We start from the raw sequence: 19,992 nt of genomic DNA on the forward strand, positions 1-19,992 counted from the left end.
AAAAAAAAAAGTTTGTTTGTCTAAGAAAGGAAGGTATGGCATGAGGGTGAGCAAATTATGACAGATTTTTCATTTTTGGGTGAACTATTCCTTTTTACAAAATGTCATTGTTCTGTTGTTAAAATTAATGTGAAGGGCTTTTTGTATGAGTCAAGGGTCAGCATTGCTGATTGCCAAATCTTAAAGTTGTTACACTCATGAATGGCTGGCCACAGCGCGGGTCATTGCAGATCTGATCTGGAATGTCCGACTCAAGCCGATAAGAGTAGGAGATGCCACACTCAACACTGAAACTTGAGTACACAACCACACACATACACAAAGGTTTTGAATTTACATGTGAAACTCAGTAGAATTAAAAAATATGTGCTTGATCCTCACCATAGAATCATCCTCCTCAGCAAGAAACCTCAGTCAGGCTGGAGAATCTTTACACATCCCCCCCATTTTAGTCTATCTGCTCTCTTCCACTGCATTTGTTTACATATTGCTGTTCAGATAATTAGAAGCTTTTTCTTTACCCCTGATAATATTTCACCATCTGGTCAAGTAAACTTTTCTTGCTTCAGAATGTTAATGATGGTCAAGCATTAATCTGCGGTAGAGACTGAATAAACAGCACTGCCATTTGGAAATTCTTTCTCCAACACATCCTTCATATTAGGACATTGCATTCAGGATTCCTTAGAAGATAGGAGGAAATCAAACCTTCAATGATTAATTAAACTAATACAACCAAGCCACGATGGTATAATGAATAGAGTTCAATGATTACTGTCCAAAAAATCCAGCCTATCACTGTGAATCAACATTTTGGACCAATACATCCACATTGTTTCATGGACTTCTGATACATTTTACACCATTAGATATCCAAAAAAAAATAAAATAAAATAAAATAACTGGCACGCATAGTGAAGAGCAAAATTGCAATGAAATCCAAATAGCAAGTCCTATGAACTTGAAAACAGAAATCAGGAAAGTATCCTTATCATAGGTGCATTCAGTTGTTTGTGATATATATATATATATATAATTTATTTATTTATTATGATACACCTTTTATATATCTATACCTTATATATTTAAAGTAAACATATATACTGTACACAAAGTGTACATGTATACTGTACACATATATACATAACATTCAAGTTTTGATCAAATTGCTAATTGATCATTAAAGAACTGGTTCTCCAAAAATTATAATTATCTTACCTATTACTCACCCAGATTACATCTCAAACTTGTTTGACTTCTGCTGAACACAAAGAAACAGACCCAAATCCTTTTCACTATAAATCTTGACATCTGTAGTCTCCTTGGCACGATCATAATTTGATGCTTGATTGCACTTCCTCAAGCTTTACCCATGTGCAGAGAGCATATTTTGGATTTCTTACCCAAAACCGATGGCATTGCTTCAGAAGACATTAATTAAACCATGCATTAAAGGTTTGGACCTGTAAGGCTGACATCAAGAGGTTGTAAAAGTCAAAGAACTCTGCGAGAACCAACGTCATAAAACTCTCACACAGATGAACATCTCCACCCAAGATAACACTCCTTACTTGCTAAGGACCATACAACGCAAATCCCATTTTGACCTCTATCTCACCTAAGGGCAATTTAGAATGACATCCTTTTCTGTAATATAAGAGGTTTTCTGTTCATACATGTTTGATATCATTCAAGAGGTCGCAGTGCGACTGGTAAGGTGGTCTCATTCCCTTTTCAGAAAAACCAAATCTCCATTAAGATTTTAAAACAAAATCTTGTTGTCCCTCCCAAATCTCACACAGGGACCACATGCTGTATGCAGATTAGGTATATTCTTTGTAAACATCAAAGGACCTAATCAGTCACAAGTTTCAAAGGTCTTTGCCAAATGCTGTATAATTCTGTAGGTCTGTCCCATCCCTGCCTGTATGTTAATGAGGTATGTCCCCAGGACTTCCAAACCTAACCACTCCCCAAATTCCCTTGTTCATGGTTTGGGTATTTAAGGAAAGGCAACACATTGCTCATGGCTCTCTGTAATCAGACGATCCCAAACAGTTTACTGTTTGTAGTTTATTTCAGGTGATTGCAATTCGAATTTCTTATGTTTTGATAAAATGTCTAACTTTGACTTATCAATGTCTAATTGGAATTGATGAATTGATTGTTACCTGGTCAATAAATTGTCAACATTTGATTTTATTCTGACTGACTCTGACATTGTGTTTCCCAAACAGATTAAACGATTCGTATGTTACCGCAAGTCTGCGTCAGATTAGTGACGACTAATAATTGGCATCGATTCAAGTGTACTTGGTTTGCAAAGACAAAAAGGGAATTTCCGTTTAGAACAGCAAACGCTGCTTGACCAATCTAAATCTGGGTGTCTTACCTCTGTTTTAATTTGATGTTTCTCCAGATAAGTGTACGTGGGAAACCACGTATGGCCAATCCAAAGCTATTATAAGAGAAGTTATTACAGATGGTCAACTTACATCTGTAATAGTGGCCGTGACCTCTACTGAAGAAAACGTTAAGTTACATTCAAGTGTATGCAATTCCATGGGGCTATACTGAAGTATCTTTGATTGTGTATACGTGAACGTGACCGATCTCAGGTATAGCAATTACCTCTGTTTGATGATCCAATACTGACCGCTTGTGATCGTGAGACCCGCGGTGTAGAGAAAACACGCGAGGACCTCAAAGCGACATAGTTTCTTAATCTAAACGGGTAAAATATAATTAAAGGAGTTAAAAGAATAATCAAACATTCGCTCACTTTTAATGATGCTCAGATATCATTAAAAACCTTTTTCGTTTATGGAGTCAGATGAAATAACAAGATAATATACATAAGAGAAAATGTATTTCATTTAATCTTGTTGTGTTGCGTAACAAGAAAGACAGTAACGCGCAGAGACCTTCACCCGTATTATTGGAGACCGTCATTGGACCGATAAACGGGCTTACAGACCCCATTGACTTGTATTTTATGAACAAACAGACAGCATATATCCATCAAACTTATTTTGTGTTCCACAGAATAAAGAAAGTCAAATGAGTTTGAGCACAAGGGTGAGTAAATGATGAGAAAATTAGAATTTTTGGGTAAACTATCCCTTTAAGACCAATTTGTTAACCAGTTCAACAGAACACAAAATAATGAAGGTTTTGACCAATATTTATCCAGTAAAATATTTCATAGAAGAGCATAACAAGAAACAAATATATATTTTCATTATTGAAATTTCCATGACTTGTGAACTGTTCGTTTTGATGTCTTTCCCAGGCCTGTAAAACACTAAGCTGTTATCTGTCAGACACATCTTCAAATATTTGCTACAAATATATACACATTTTTTGTAATAGCAATACACGCTGGAAGTTAATTATCTTTGCATACCCATGGAAGACAAAAATGCCATTGACATAAACCATATCGATCAGTCTGCATGGCAAAAACATGCCTGAGGGAGTGTTCTATATGAAGGCAAGAACGGTGCTCACCCCTAATGTATGTGAGCAGTTTCAATTAACTCTACCTCATCTCTCATTCAGCGTTCCTAACCTGATCACAGAGCACTGACAGACAATGCACAGCCGAGTCATTTCTTACCCTAATCTCTATTCTCTCTAAGAAATGCCACAGCATAGTGGTGAAAGAGCTAGGCATTTCTTACTGTGACAAACAGTCTTGACAGAAAGGGAAATATTCAAATAATTCAAATAAAACATGCTCATCATGGCTGTTACACCCGAGAGATCAATCTGGGACAAATGTGATAGCCACACTCTCTGTTTGCCATTTGTAAATGCAAAAAGCAATATTTCTGTCTGACCCCACGCTCGGAGGGTCCGCAACTGCCACCGTCTTGACTATTGAAGTGTGGATTTAATATCAGTGAATAACATTGCTAGGCAACCGGCAATGTGTTTTGCGTGCCTTTGTTAGCCAAGCATGACCTTGGATTTAAAGAAACAATCACAGTGGCTTAAATAGTGCAAAATGACCTCCATTCCAGCACCATTTCTCTCTAAATCTAAAAGCACATTGTGTCGCAAACATATTGTGGGCTGTCAACTGACCCAGTCCTGCTGTAGCACTCCTGTCTAAATGCAGTAAAGCATTTACAACATGCGCACTTGTGTACGAAGGTAATTGAAAAACAAGAGCATGTGAGGGAGGCGTGAGTTTCTTTCATCTAAGCTGCCTCTCAGATATATAAAGCAGAAGTGTAAGCTGTATGGAGAGAGATTTGCAGATTTGAAAAATGCCTACCGTGCACAGCCCCGAGCAAGCAACACACTCTGGCAGCATTTTCGGATGTCTGGGGTCAATTTGTATCTTTATTGAGACTTTGTTTCCTGTGGGAGAACAGTCACATGGCAGCTCAGTTACTTTAATATCATGGAAAATGATTGTAGATGTGTGTAGTTGGATAGGAGGAAAATGGGGTGATTGCAAATAATGAGATTCAAATGTTGTGATATGAATGTAATGTAACACAAGTTTACAAGAAGAATGGCTCCATCCAGTTACCCATAGCTATCCTCCTCATGGAGTCTGCTTTAGTGGGGTTTTCCTGGTTTCAACACCCACATCTCCTCATCTACCTCATCCAAAATTGACCAGAACTCGGACAGAGCCTCCACATTTAACAGGAAGTGACTGTGGACATGAGCCAAGGTGCTCTGGGTGTAGAAGATAGGGCAATCAATCAGAAGTTGATACAGTAAATCAGTCATTTCCTGCTTTAGTATTTGAGTTTGACCCTTTGTAAATTTGATGAAAAGGTTGCAAACACTTAAAAAAAGTATAGAAAGACAAAACCTTTAAAATGTTAATACTAAATAAAAATAAGCATGGCTCCCAACAATATTCACAAAATCATGAGCATTCAGACGAAGTCTCTTATTTTCAGAGCTTTGTTGCAACACTTATAGACATGGGTCCAGAGTGAGAAATACTATATGTTCCACAACCAATAAGCAAAAGAATGAATCAGAAAACTGTTTTATGTAGGTTTTTTCAGGACCATCCAAATGTTTGAAAATGTAAGTAAAAAATTGTAGACATACAGACAAATATGTAGATATGGTAAAAAAAAATATAGCAGCTCTTTGGTATAAAAAATAAATTAAAAAAACAACAATGACCTTTTGTCGACTGTTGATATGCCAAAACCACATTTTTTTTCCTTTAATATCTACTGAAAATGTCTGCATATGGAAGATGTTGATTCTGTCCACATGTCTGGTTTCATATCACTACTTTATACAAACTCTTCAGCCTTCTGCCACCATAACTTGGGGAAGAAAATGAAAGAAAGGAAGAAAAAAAAAAATTCCCACTGAAGTTGTGCCAAGTCTTCATCAACTACCTGTCAACAAACCATTGATTAAAGCACCAACCATGAGCAAATCAAAAATAAAAAGTGACTGAACAGGAAAAGACCAAAAATCACACATCAGCAAACAAGAGAAATCCAGCAATAGCATTTGATCACAGAGAACCATAGACAAGCCAACTACGGTTCAGCATAACAGCTTCCTCTAATTCTAACATACACAAACACAGTAGGCCTCTGCTTCCTTTGGAGCTGTCCAGTGGTGAGGCATAGCTAATGGTTTGACCACTCATAAATCACAGCCGATGATTGACAGCTGACGGAGTTTGGCCCCATTTCACTCCATGATGTCAGAGTAATGGAGCGCATGTTGCCCATGCCGCTCTGACATCAGACCCACTCTCCTCGTTTTCCAGCCAGCTGCCAATTCAACGTCTTTAATCTCAGTCAAGAATCAGAATGCTTTAGTCTGGACACCAGATCCTCTCCGCTCAAGCCACATTCAGCAGTTTATTTTTAGTGCTGCTCAAGAAGACTTGGCTTATTTAGCGTCAAAGTGAGAGTAACACACACTTGAATACAAATTGAATACAAATTTCAGAAGTGTAAGCTGTATGGAGAGAGATTTGCAGATTTGAAAAATGCCTACCGTGCACAGCCCCAAGCAAGCAACACTCTGGCAGCATTTTCGGTTGTCTGGGGTCAATTTGTATCTTTATTGAGACTTCGTTTCCTGCGGGAGAACAGTGACATGGCAGCTCAGTTACTTTAATATCATGGAAAATGATTGTAGATGTGTGTAGTTGGATAGGAGGAAAATGGGGTGATTGCAAATAATGAGATTCAAATGTTGTGATATGAATGTAATGTAACACAAGTTTACAAGAAGAATGGCTCCATCCAGTTACCCATAGCTATCCTCCTCATGGAGTCTGCTTTATGTGTGTTTATGTTGTGTGAAAGTGTGTCATCAAAACCCAAACATTCGAGCTTCTCAAATTATGCCACTGTAAGTAGTGAAGTCTCCAAGTACTTCTGAAGGTTGACTTACTGAGCAATTCACAGCATAAACTAGAGCAGACAATGATGGAACAGATATTTTAATTATTATCACAAATTTAAGGGTGAAAACATTATTCTTGTTTATATTGCACTAACACCTAGTGGCATAGATGCAGCATCATACAAAAAAGAAATCGTACTTACCGATGTGATTGTAAAAATGCACAGTTTGCGATCAGCTGTGATTGATTTCTATCACAAATGATAGTGTCCAATTACAGGGGATTATGAAGTTAATAATTGTTGGCTGATTATGTGATCTCAACATGGTGGAGCTAATGAATGTGTCCCCAGCACCATACAGTATGTAATAAAGCAGCTTTGTTTCTCTAAGACTGACCATCCGTGAGAGTACCTAATTTTAAACATTGTATTCATATTCCACCATTACCATTTCTTTGTTTAAAAGTTTAGCAATTAGAAAAATAAATAAAAAACAAAATAACTAAGTGCACCTTTAGTTAGCACATTGATTTATACCATTTGCAATCTCTGAAGTCAACAGAAGCTGCAACCTATTGTAGGAAAGGTAAACATTCTTTGAAGGTTATTGGAAACCAGGCAAAAGCCCATCATGATGCAAAAATAACATAGCATATTCAACACTGAAACAATACAGAATATTATACCAACAATCTGTACAGTACGTCTATAAATACACACAAAGTGTATATTTAGTGGTCTGTATGATTTCTGGTGATCTGAAGTAGTGATCAACCAATATGTCTCCAGGCTCCACGCTATCCTCTCGCGCAACTCACCACGCGCCCCACTGAGAGCGAGAACCACATTATTGTGACCACGAGGAGGTTACCCCATGTGACTCTACCCTCCCTAGCAACCGGGCCAACTTGGATGCTTAGGAGGCCAGGCTGGAGTCTCTCAGCACACCATGGATTCGAACTCACGACTCCAGGGCCCCCAATATGTTTTTTTAATGGCTGATGCGATTTCCAGATAGCAGGGTGGCCGTAAGGCCGATAAAATGCCGATAAATCACTCAGTTTAATATAGTAAATAACAAACATAAAAGTGCTAAAATGAATAAACTCTTATTTAGCATTATTGCAAAAAAAAAAAAAAAATATTATTGTATTTTAAATGGTAGATAAAATATTTAAAATTATATTTAAAATATTAGGAAGAAGGAAATAACAGTACACACAGTTGTCCAGCAACCAATTTTTTTTCTCAAAAAATACAGAATCAAACCAATTGCACATACAGTACATAGTGAATAAGACATTTACTCATAGCACACGTAAAGCACTTTTACTTTGAAGTTCCACTCACGCGCTCGTGCGGATCCTTTTATCATTATAAAAGAAAGTTAAAAGTAACAGGGAACTGCTGAAGAGAGGCTGATAGAATAATTGCTTTAGAGATAAATAAATTAGTGCTTCACAGGATGCTGGACCTACTCAAGTTTTGTGAGTGTGGCATAATGAGCTAGAAGCCCACCTGTCCGCATTTAAGTAGGTTCTGTGACGTCATTAATCTGCGCTTGTATTTAGGCTAGAGCGCGTCTTCGGTGAGTTCTCGCCTGCTTTATTTGGTTCTGCACGCTGCTGTGACCGCTCCGAGCGCGTCTCCTGTGAACTCTCGCCTGCTTTATTTCGTGCCGCACGCTACTGTGACTGTTTCGAGCGGACGACTGTTTGGTGCTGCGACCCATTGTGTCCCACTACTAACGTGGTATTGGTTTCCTCCGGATGGCTGTTGTGCAGGTGTCTGTGCCCTTCAGGTGTGGGTGTGACAGGTTTTAATTCATTGTTGTTAAAGTGTAGCAACTGGTCAAGTAGTAACTCGCCTGCGTTGTCTTTTTAGTTTGAGGTTTGAGGTGTGAATGATGACTGTGGTGAACCATTAAAAGGATGTCCTTTTGGGTATCTGAACCCGCAGCTACGGTAGGTCACCATCTAACTTCTATTAAAATAGATATGAAGATATAGATTGCTTTTTAATCATTTTTGTTAATTTCAGGAGAACTACAGTTCGTGCAGTGTCACCGCTGTTTTGTTATAGGTTGTTTTGATACTGCTGTGCTCAAATTACACCTTCATATTCTCTGCAGTGCATACACGCACTCATTGGACGCTTTGCTTATTTAAGGTTTTGTTATAGGTTGTTTTCTTTTGCTTTGTATAATTGTCTTTTTGGTAACTATTATATTTGTACATTGTTTTATTCATTTGAAGCGTCTTGATTTGTGTATTTTATTAATTTCTCTTGTTTTGTTTCTTTGTGTGTGTGTGGTTTTCAGGAGCTGCGGCCCTTTTTGCTTGGGCAATTGACCGTTCCTCTCCCTGTTTTGGTGGTGGTGTTTACGCCGTGACTGATCATTTCACTGGGGCTCTTGTGCTGTGAGTGTGTTTGAGGAGAACAAAATATCCTTTTCGAGGGCACCTCCTAAATAGAGGCCGCAGCTGTCTCTCTGTGAACTTCGTATTTGAGGCTTGTCGCCTTTCTGTGTCTGGGTTTTTATTATAATAAACTTTTTGTACTTCGCATAAATACCCGTGTCTTCCTGTCTTCAGTGGGGAACCTGTGCGCGGGTAATATTCTCTGGGTGAAATTCCCAGGGTGGCGTAGTCTAGATTAAAATATAGTGTTCTTTGTCCTTGTGGTTGCCACATGAGGTTTGTGAATTTAAACAAGATCTCTGCATACTTGCAGACATTATGATATTCATTTTATTGATATTTGCCTTTTTATCATTAGACAAGACAGTTAACTGTTACAGGGAACAGTTGAGGAGAGAGGGAGAATGAAACAAGCAGGCACTGTAACATTATGAGCTCAAATGTTGCTTTCTTTGCTCATTTATGCAGATTGTAGTAATACGATGGCACGTAAAAACAAAATTAACCCTGACTGGTTGTGTACGTGTCTTAGTCACTTCACATGCAAGCAGGCAATTCCCAGCTCCCTCAAGAAACAAATTGGCCAAAGGGGAAAATGTATTGGCCGATAATACATATATTTTTAATCTCCTTTTATCCCAATTTGAAACGCCCAATTCCCACTACTTAGTAGGTCCTCGTGGTGGTGCGGTTACTCACCCCAATCTGGGTGGTGCAGGACAAGTCTCAGTTGCCGCCGCTTCTGAGACACACAATCCGCACAACTTATCACGTGGCTCGTTGTACATGACACCGTGGATACTCTCTGCAATCTACCACGCACCCCATTGAGAGCGAGAACCACTAATTGTGACCACGAGGAGGTTATCCCATGTGACTCTACCCTCCCTAGCAACTGGGCCAATTTGGTTGCTTGGGAGACCTGGCAGGAGTCATTCAGCACATCCTGGATTCAAAGTCACGATTCCAGGAGTGGTAGTCAGGCCGATACGATAATTACAAAATTCAGAATACCGGCCTCTGCGATATTTTGGGCGACCACAAATCTGAAGTTAAAATAGATTGATTTTAGATTCTAAGATGTTAAATCATTCTTGTAAACAGTTATTTTGTACCATTTTAACACCTCAACCACATATTACAGCCAATCACAGATGATTTAAAGGGACCGCACTGCCTGTATTTAGAAGTTGAGATCTTGTTTTTTTCTTTTCACAATTTGTGTGCTGATGCTGATTATGTGCCTTATTCTCAGATACATCATACATGTTAAATTGGAGAGTGCAAAGGCAGTGCAGAATGAAGCAGCCAAAGCTGGTAATTGAACAAAACAAATCAAATGACTTCTGTTTTTAGACCAAAGTAACACTAAAGCAAAAAATAAGTAGACAATAAGAGAAAAAAAAATTGGGCTGAGGATTTGAGAACTAGCAGAACACTTTAATGTTAAAGAGCTTTTACTTACGCCACAAAGGACGAGAGATTCCAACATACTGTAGGAGGAAGAGCTTGAACCAAATATGATGGGTCATTGTGCCAATAAAGCACATACAATTTAGCATTGCACAGTTGCAAAGACATAGCAGTTAATTCCCAATTAATGACGGATGTGCGAATATAGTTATGCTTTTATTTAAATATATGGTGCAGGCAAGATGTCCTCATAATTTAATTTCTGTTGGAAATGTGGAATGGCACAATGGATTCATCCCTGGAGAGGTGACAGCATATTTTATGTTCTGTTAACTCTCCCAATTAGGTCCCTCCTCATAATGTTCAACTGTGCATTTTCAGTCATTTAGTCAGTGAACAAGTATCAAGTAATAACACAGAGACATATGTATTCCTTAATGTTCATGGTCAGGGTTGGGAGGGTTAATTTTGAAATGTATTCCTCTACAGATTGTAGAATACATGCTGTAATATGCAATTTTGTAACATATTCCGTTAGATTACTCAAGATTAGTAACGTATTCAAAATAATTTGTATTACTTCTTCAGCACTGGTAGATTTATTCACTTATATTGACTATAAAAACTCTGCCAGTACAGTAAGACAAAATACACATGTTAAAAATACGTTTTCTGAAAAAACGAAATATCATATGCTGTGTTGTTTCTAAGACAATATTGTTTTAAGGATTTTTAAAAAAAAAAATGCAAAAAGTATTATCAAGAATATGATTTTTGCACTAATATCAAAGGTCTTACTATAAAAAATTAGAAATTATGATCCAATTTGAATTTTCTTGATAAAAAATACCAGGTAACGTGCATGGAAAATGGCTAGAAATAGAATTTTACTTTAGCGTAAAGCTGGAATTCACACAAGGTTTATTTCTATTTCTTCTGCTTCAAACTTACTTCAAACATAATTCTCTGTCTGCTCGTGTGAATGTAACACATCATAAGAAAGTGTTTCACTGCTGTTCAAATGCACTTTGAATTGCATAATTTATATGTATAAATGTTTTCCATCTGAAAGGACTAAATATTAAATTAAACAAATGACAATAAAATACAAAGTAATCTCTTCAGTAATTAAAATGCATTTTGAATGTAACTGTATTCATTTACATTTATGCATTTGGCAGACGCTTTTATCCAAAGCGACTTACAGTGCACTTATTACAGGGACAATCCCCCCGGAGCAACCTGGAGTTAAGTGCCTTGCTCAAGGGCCCAACAGTGGCATCTTGGTGGTGCTGGGGCTTGAACCCCCAACCTTCTGGTCAGTAACCCTGAGCCTCAACCACTGAGCCACCACTGCCCCAATTTAAATCATCTAATTACTAATGATTTAAATTGTAACTGTAGTGGAATACAGTTACTTATATTTTGTATTTTAAATACATAATCCTGTTACATGAATTCCATTACGCCCCAACCCTACTCATGGTATATACTGTAATTGTGAAGGACACAGCATATAAAGGTGCAAAGCTAGTCCAAACAGATTTTCTACCATGTAATTTTGGATATAGCATCTTGGTAATATCATGTTATTCTCTGAAGTACCTTGGAGCACAACATACCATAGTGCATGGATATGGTTATCATTCAGTATCATTGTAAAATATATGGGCAGTGGACATTAAATGCTTTTGGTAAGTTTACACATGTGGTGTGATATGCTATACTCCACCTTAAACCATTTTGCAGAACTCTTATTATACATGTAGCATTTTGACCTCATATTAATTAAGAGCCTACATGGAATATTTCTATTTTTACCAATATGTGAACAGTGAAGGTGATTTAAAAGTGGAAAAACTGGTAACCAGTTATACAACCCTAGATGTACATTGGAATAAAACATCTGCTAAATGACAAAATGTGACAAAGTGATTTACAAATAATGAACAAGCCATTTGTCATACTTCATTTTATATATTCGTATAACATTTAAAAGTGGTACCACTACAGTACTTTTTTGTAAAGGTTAAACAAATTGTGTACGAGTCATGGTGTGGTTAAAATCCAGATATTATTAAATGGTTTTCATTTTGTATTTTACAAGTTCATGTATGCTGTTACTTTATTTGAAAATGGGTTGAGAGGTTAAAATCCAGGCAGTGAGCATTCTCACTCTCTCTCTGCATTCCAGGAATCAAGCTGGGTGGCTTGAGTGGCTGAGACACACCTGCACTGCTGTGTCCACCACCAAAGAGCACACCATGCCAAATCTGCTTATCCATATCAAAAACTCACTGACTCACTCACAAATATACACACTGACTTCAGCCTCGCACTGAACAGTGCAGGTAATCATTACTCATTCAAATTTATGTGAGAGGCAGGCAGACAGGCCTTTCGCTTCCCTGAACAGAGGAGATGCGTCAAGACATCAACAGCCCAGCAGGGCTTCAACCAACAGAAGGCTGCTGTGTGCTGAGCTGGTCTTCTCTATCAGAGAACCATGTTCCAGTGCCATCCCTAACTCAACACAACGCATAACCCTCCCTAAACTCGCACCACTGCTGCACAATATGCCAAGTTCCTTTCATCCACCTCAAAGTAATTGGAGCAAACATATGACTGAAAAGGAGCCTGTTTTTCAGGGGAGGAGGTGAAAATGGAAGACGATGATAAAATGAAAATGACAGTGAAAAATGGGTCTTGTTTTTAATTGTTATGCGTAAGAGGAATCTCCTCGCGGCTCATTAGAGGCAGCTAACATATGTAGCTTTCCAGATCGCCGTCCTGTCGGTTTATTTGGCACAGTTTGAGCCTTTGTGAGTGCAGTTATTGTTTTTATGGAGGCAACATCAAAGCCACAGTACAGCACAAAACAACTTTCATAAAAAAAAAAAAATAGCCACATCAACTTTAATAATTTTGTCACATCAAAAATAGCTTTTAATGAGTTTTATAGTGAGGAGAACAGTGTACCTGTGAGGTCAATGTGATGACCTGCAGAAGATCTGCAGAAAACTCTGGGGCCTCAGCTGGATACTAACAAGATAGCAAAATAAAAAGAGAATCAAGTTAAGTCAAATTTGGTTTATTATTATAAACCGGCCATTTATAAGTACACAGTGGAATGAAATGTTGTTTCACCAGGTATGTATTGTAGTTACAGACTGCACAAGACACACATTTTGTGACAAACTTTATTATGTAAACAAACTCTCATACACATAATACATTGTACATTGTATTGATAAATACAAAACAATTTTTTTAAATACACAGTGTACATTTCTACTTGATAGACTGCAGGTACAAGTGGCAAAACATTGAATGTGACAAAGTGAGTTAAGCACAGTTCAGCCATATATAAATAAAATAGGCATGAATATAGCCATAAAGTCATCACTGTTTAGGAAGTAAAGCTGGCAAAAGTGTTGTAATTTAGCTAACAGTTTTATGCAAAGGGACTTCACAACACAACATGCAGCCAACTGTGCTTTATAAAAAATATCTTCTATGTAAACTTGCTAGATGGACATCTTTCACTGTTGTGAAACACCTCGCTGTTTTTATTTAATGCCTCGCACAGGAGCGCCACATTTTCAGACATCATTTCGAGGTTAAAAGACACTTGCAATATATCCGTTGAGCTGCATCTAGCTATTTTTAGTGCAAGAACGCATTCAGTCGGAACTGCCCCTCACATTATACTTATTGCAGCAACAGTTTCCCTGGAGCAAACTAGGGTAAAGTGTCTTTTTCGAGGGCACAATAATAATAGCTCTAGGACAGCACTTTTCAGGGCTTCAGGGTTCCCACACTTTCCCTCCCTGACTTTCCCATTACTTCCCCTAATAATATAATACTTAATAAATTAATTTCTAGAGCTAAGCATTACTGAAAGAAAAAAAAATATACCAGATAATAAATCTTCACACAGTGCCACAAAACCCCTTGCAGTGGCAGCTCTTCCACACTTCATGCAGGAACACTATAACTTACCTCACCTGAAGGCCTTACTTTGCAACTACAATTCCAACCTCCTTTGGATTGAAATTCTCATACTTATTTTTCCATGATACAACCAATAATATATTCAGGTATGACTCCACAACCCACATTTACACCAGCAGCTGAGATGGCTTGACTGGCTCCTGTTGAATGAGCCACCACTGGATGACAAATGGCCTTGTGAGAGGTGCCTGGCTTTGAGAGGATGAACAGATGTGAGGTGGGCAGATCAAGGCTATTTTTAGTTCCCAGCACGATGTAAGGCAGGTGGGTACAGGGGACTTCTCATGCCCTACTGAATCTCATCAGGACCTGTGCAGTGTCCGCAAGGAGCCATTGGCATCGATACCATGTCACCACTTCCAATGTCAGGCAGAGCTCATTCGCACAGCCCAATTTTCTGACTAAACCACTCACACGCCACAATTTCATGCTTCTTCTGTGGCCCCTTTAATCACCTTATGGAGATCACTCATGGTCTTATCTTTGCCACCGTATCCATGCACACAGTCTCGCCTCTCCTTGAGGCTGTGCCACAATCTCATTGCTCCATCTCTTAACATAATATTACAGTCACAGCACATTAGTACCACCTGCTTAAAGTTAGTTTTGCAGAGAATCTAGATACAGAAAGCAGTGTGAACCTAATCTTTACATTTGCATCTGTGACCCATACAAATCTTAATCTTTGCAAATGACAAAAAATATATAGATATATGTAAGAGAAAATAAAAATATGGCTGGCCATATCTTGGACTTGAACTTGATTGTAATTGTGACAACCAGCAGAGTTCTCTGCTTTCAGCTTCAGTGTGCAGAACTCTGCATCAATGAAGAGCAGCCTGACAAAACAGATCAATAGCACTACACATAACAGGCCACACACAAATACAACACACATCAGCCAGTGATGGGCATAGAAATCATTTTTATGAGTAAATACAACATTATTCCATTATAGGGATGTGCATTTTTATTGCTCAAGCATTATTTTGTATGTAACATTTTCAGTGTTAAAATACATCTTTCTCAGCTTAATATGCAGAGACAACTACAAGTAAGTCATTCAGAGGTTCATTTTCTCAAATACTATAAACGCTTTGTCTCATTGGCACTTTAAAATTTGTGTTTGTTGAGAGTGACCCACTTTGCCCCAACATCATTACTCAACCAATGGTGTGATTTGGGGCAGGACTATCAGACGGTTCTAACAACAGCAGACGAGAGGCATATTCGGAAATCTGTTTGAAAACATTGTTTATTTTTGCAATTCCTAGTGTTGCAGAAATTACATACTTCAGCTTTAAGATGCTGTTTCTGGTTTTAAATACATAAAGTTTTAAAAACGCATCTCAAAACCCCTGCATTGTATCATATTCCATCAGTTGTGCTCTGTCTAGCTTTTTTGGAGCACAAGAACGTGTTTATTTTGTACCGTGTCCACCACCTAATCCTCTCCAAACAGAGCGCTTCACTGCTGATGTTCCAGACATAAAGTAGAAAGTCTATGTACAGATGCCATCTCAGATTTAACCAATCGGATGACAATGTACAACACAAAATTTCACTTTATTTTTTAATCACAATACTAAAATGAAAATGATTGGGGGGTCTGGGAAGCTCAATGAGTATTGATGATGACTACCACCCCTGGAGTCACGAGTTTGAATCCAGGTTGTGCCGAGTGACTCCAGCCAGGTCTCCTAAGCATCCAAATTGTCCCGGTTGCTAGGGAGGGTAGAGTCACATGGAGTAACCTCCTTGAGGTTGTGATTAGGGGTTCTCGCTAAATGGGGCAGTGGTAAGTTGTACGTGGATCGTGGAGAGTAGCATGAGCCTCCCATGCTGTGATTCTCCGTGGTGCCATGCATGTTACGTTCCTGTGTTGTCTGCCCTCTGTTCTTTGTTTCACTATCACGTTTATTCCACGTTTTCTTGTTGTCCGGTCCGTGTTTTCCGTTTCACCCGTCACCGATCCCGTTCCTTGTCACGTTTTCCCTGTTGTCCGCCCTGAGTCTCACTGTCCTTGTGAAAAACTACACTTCCCACAATTCCCAGATCTTCTCACTGCCATCACTGTGTCATTGTTTGCACCTGTTTGTCGTTTGTGATCCTCCTGTGTCTGTGTATATAAACCCTGTGTGTTTTCCACTCCTTGTCGATCGTTGTGTGTTAGCTCCTTGTTTCCTGCCCGTGTTTCGCGTGATTACTCACCCGTTCGAGGTTCCTGTGCCCTTTGTAGATGTTCCCGTGTCCTTTCAAAGGTTCAGTCTCTGTTTTCCCATTGTGGATGTTTTCTTTTGTTCCTGTGTTTTTATGTGATTTTTAGTTGCCATAATAAATACCGCATTTGGATCCGCACCTCTGTCTGTCCTGTCCTGCTTCCACACCCAGCATAACAGAACGATCGACCCACAATGGATCCAGCGGTGCAACAGGCTGAACTTCAGACTCCTCTGCCTAAAACAAGAGGACCGGTCCTGTGGAGGACCACATCCGCGACTTCCTCGAGCTGGCGAGTGTCGCGGACTTCCCAGACTCCTCCCTGGTGGCTTTCTTCAGGGGCAATCTGAACAGTTCGCTTAAGGAGCGGTTGCCACCGGCGACGCGCGGCTGGACTCTCCTGGAATTCGTGCAGGAGACTTTGCTGGTCTGCGGCTTGTCACTCACTGTGGGCGTTGTTGAGGAAGACCCTGCCTCTCCTCCCGCAGTGGTGACCCTCCAGTCTTCCATGGCTCGTCCTTTCGCCTGCCCCACCTGCCAGCAAGCCAACCTCCACGCCTGCCTTAATCCACAAACCAGCGTCACCAGTTTGGTCCGCTCCAGAGCCGGTGTGCTCAGCTTCCTCTGCTCCTGCGCCAGCGCGCTCAACCTCGTCAGCCCGAAGGAGGAGGAGGAGGGCAGAAGCTTATGCTCGCTACTCCACACCTTCCACGGCCAGCGAGCCAGAGCCCACGCCTGCCACGGCCAGCGAGCCAGAGCCCACGCCTGCCACGGCCAGCGAGCCAGAGCCCACGCCTGCCACGGCCAGCGAGCCAGAGCCCACGCCTAGCCACGGCCAGCGAGCCAGAGCCCTCGCCTGCCCCGGTCTGCGAGCCAGGGCCCTCGTCAGCTATGGTCAGCGAGCCAGAGCCAGAGCCTGCCCCGGTCTGCGAGCCAGAGCCCTCGTCAGCTACGGTCACCCAGCCAGTACCTGTCGCCTCAGAGGTCAATGAGCCAGTGCCTGTAGCCTCAACCGTCCCTGAGCCAGTGCCTGTAGCCTCGACCGTCCCTGAGCCAGCGCCAGTAGCCAGGACCGTCCAAGAGCCAGCGCCAGTGGCCGTGACCGTCCAAGAGCCAGCGCCAGTGGCCGTGACCATCCAAGAGCCAGCGCCAGTGGCCGTGACCGTCCAAGAGCCAGCGCCAGTAGCCGTGACCGTCCAAGAGCAAGCGGCAGTGGTCGTGCCCGTCCTAGAGCCAGCGCCTCTCGAGCCTTCCAGAGCTCCTCCTCTCAAGCCTCTCGGGCCACCCAGGGCTCCGCCCCTCAAGTCACTCGAGCCTTCCAGGGCTCCGCCTCTCGAGCCACTCGAGCCTCCCAGGGCTCTGCCTCTCAAGCCTCTCGAGCCTCCCAGGGCTCCGCCCCTCAAGTCACTCGAGCCTTCTAGGGCTCCGCCTCTCGAGCCTTCCAGGGCTCCGCCCCACAAGCCTCTCCAGCCTTCCAGGGCTCCGCCTCTCAAGCCTCTCGGGCCTTCCAGGGCTCCGCCTCTCAAGCCTCTCGAGCCTTCCATGGCCCTTCTCCCCGAGCCTCCTACGGCTCCGCCTCCGGAGCGTCCTGCGGCTCTTCTCCCCGAGCCTTCTACGGCTCTTCTCCCAGAAACTCCCGGGCCTCCTACGGCTCCGTCTCCCGAGCCTTTCACGGCTCCGCCTCCCGAGCCTCCTATGGCTCTGCTCCCAGAGACTCCAGAGCCTTCTAGGGCCACGCCTCTGAAACCTCCTACGGCACCGCCTCCCTTGGCTCCACCTCCAGAGCCTTCCAGGCCTCCGCCTCCTAGGCCTTCCTCAGCTCCACCTCCAGAGTCTTCCAGGCCTCCGCCTCTAAAGCCTCCTACGGCGCCACCTTCCTCAGCTCCACCTCCAGAGCCTTCCAGGCCTCCGCCTCTCAGGTCACTCGAGCCTTCCAGGCCTCCGCCTTTAAAGCCTCCTACGGCGCCAACTTCATCGGTTCTGCCTCCAGAGCCTTCCAGGCCTCCGCCTCCAGAGCCTCCTACGGCGCCACCTCCCTCGGTTCCGCCTCCAGAGCCTCACTCAGCTTCATCTCCAGAGCCCCTTGCAGCTCCCCTAGGGGCCACTCTTCCTCCCAGGCCCCCTGAACCAGCCCTAGCCCTGTGGCCACCCCTTAGGTCACCTAAACCTGTCCCTGTCCCGGAGCCACTCCCCAGGACCCCTGTGCCGGCCCTTGTTCTGCGACCATCTCCCAGACCTCCTAGACCTGCCCCTGTCCTGAGGCCGCCTCCCAGGCCTCCTGGACCTGTCCCTGTCCGATGGCCACCTCCCAGGCCCCCCAGACCTGTTCCTGTCTTGTGGCCACTTCCTAGGCCTCCTGGACCTGTCCCTGTCCGATGGCCACCTCCCAGACTACCCAAACCTGTCCCTGTGTGCCCCCATGGACTGCCTAATTTCCCTTTGTGCCCCCGTGGCCTGTCTCATTTCCCTTTGTGCCCCCATGGACTGCCTAATTGCCCCTTGTGCCCCCGTGGCCTGTCTCATTTCCCTTTGTGCCCCCGTGGACTGCCTAATTGCCCCTTGTGACCCCGTGGTCTGTCTCCGTGTCCCTTGTGCCTTCTTGGTCTGTCTCTGTGCTCCCTTTTCTCTGTCTGTGTCCCCCCGGGTCTACCCCCTCACTCCTTGGATCTTTTGTTTTGGTTCTTCTGTGTGGGTTTTTCTTTTGCTTTAGGACCGTCTGGAATCCGGTCCTTCTAGGGGGTTATGTTACGTTCCTGTGTTGTCTGCCCTCTGTTCTTTGTTTCACTATCACGTTTATTCCACGTTTTCTTGTTGTCCGCTCCGTGTTTTCCGTTTCACCCGTCACCGATCCCGTTCCTTGTCACTTTTTCCCTGTTGTCCGCCCTGACTCTCACTGTCCTTGTGAAAAACTACACTTCCCACAATTCCCAGATCTTCTCACTGCCATCACTGTGTCATTGTTTGCACCTGTTTGTGGTTTGTGATCCTCCTGTGTCTGTGTATATAAACCCTGTGTGTTTTCCACTCCTTGTCGATCGTTGTATGTGTTAGCTCCTTGTTTCCTGCCCGTGTTTCCCGTGATTACTCACCCATTCGAGGTTCCTGTGCCCTTTGTAGATGTTCCCGTGTCCTTTCAAAGGTTCAGTCTCTGTTTTCCCATTTTGGATGTTTTCTTTTGTTCCTGTGTTTTTATGTGATTTTTAGTTGCCATAATAAATACCGCATTTGGATCCGCACCTCTTTCTGTCCTGTTCTGCTTCCACACCCAGCATAACAATGCACAGTGAGCCACGTGATAGGATTTGAGGATTGACTGTCTCAAAAGTGGAGGCAACTAAAACTTGTCCTCCGCCACCCGGATTTAGGTGAGTAACCGCACCACCACAAGGACCTACTAATTAGTGGTAATTGGGCATTCCAAATTGGAAGAAAAAAGGGGATAAAATAAAAAAAACTTTAATGATTTGAAGTTGGAAAAAAATAAATCAATTACAACTATTTTATTATGTTTTCTGTAGGGTATTCTAACTAAAACAATTAAAAACAATGGACCCAGACCAGCTAAATTT

The 19,992-nt window shown here is 42.0% G+C and overlaps 1 long non-coding RNA gene and 1 pseudogene across 1 annotated transcript; one reads left to right on the plus strand and one right to left on the minus strand.

The window, feature by feature from the left end:
- Positions 1–157: 157 nt before the first annotated feature.
- LOC127617517 (E3 ubiquitin-protein ligase FANCL-like) overlaps positions 158–19,992 on the minus strand; it is a 29,264-nt pseudogene continuing 9,429 nt past the window's right edge.
- On the plus strand, positions 7,970–8,885 carry LOC127617911 (uncharacterized). Its single transcript, XR_007967385.1, has 3 exons — positions 7,970–8,157; positions 8,241–8,320; positions 8,677–8,885. It is a non-coding gene; the product is annotated as an uncharacterized LOC127617911 (long non-coding RNA).

Source organism: Xyrauchen texanus, chromosome 24, assembly GCF_025860055.1.
Source record: "Xyrauchen texanus isolate HMW12.3.18 chromosome 24, RBS_HiC_50CHRs, whole genome shotgun sequence".
Lineage (NCBI taxonomy): Eukaryota > Metazoa > Chordata > Actinopteri > Cypriniformes > Catostomidae > Xyrauchen > Xyrauchen texanus.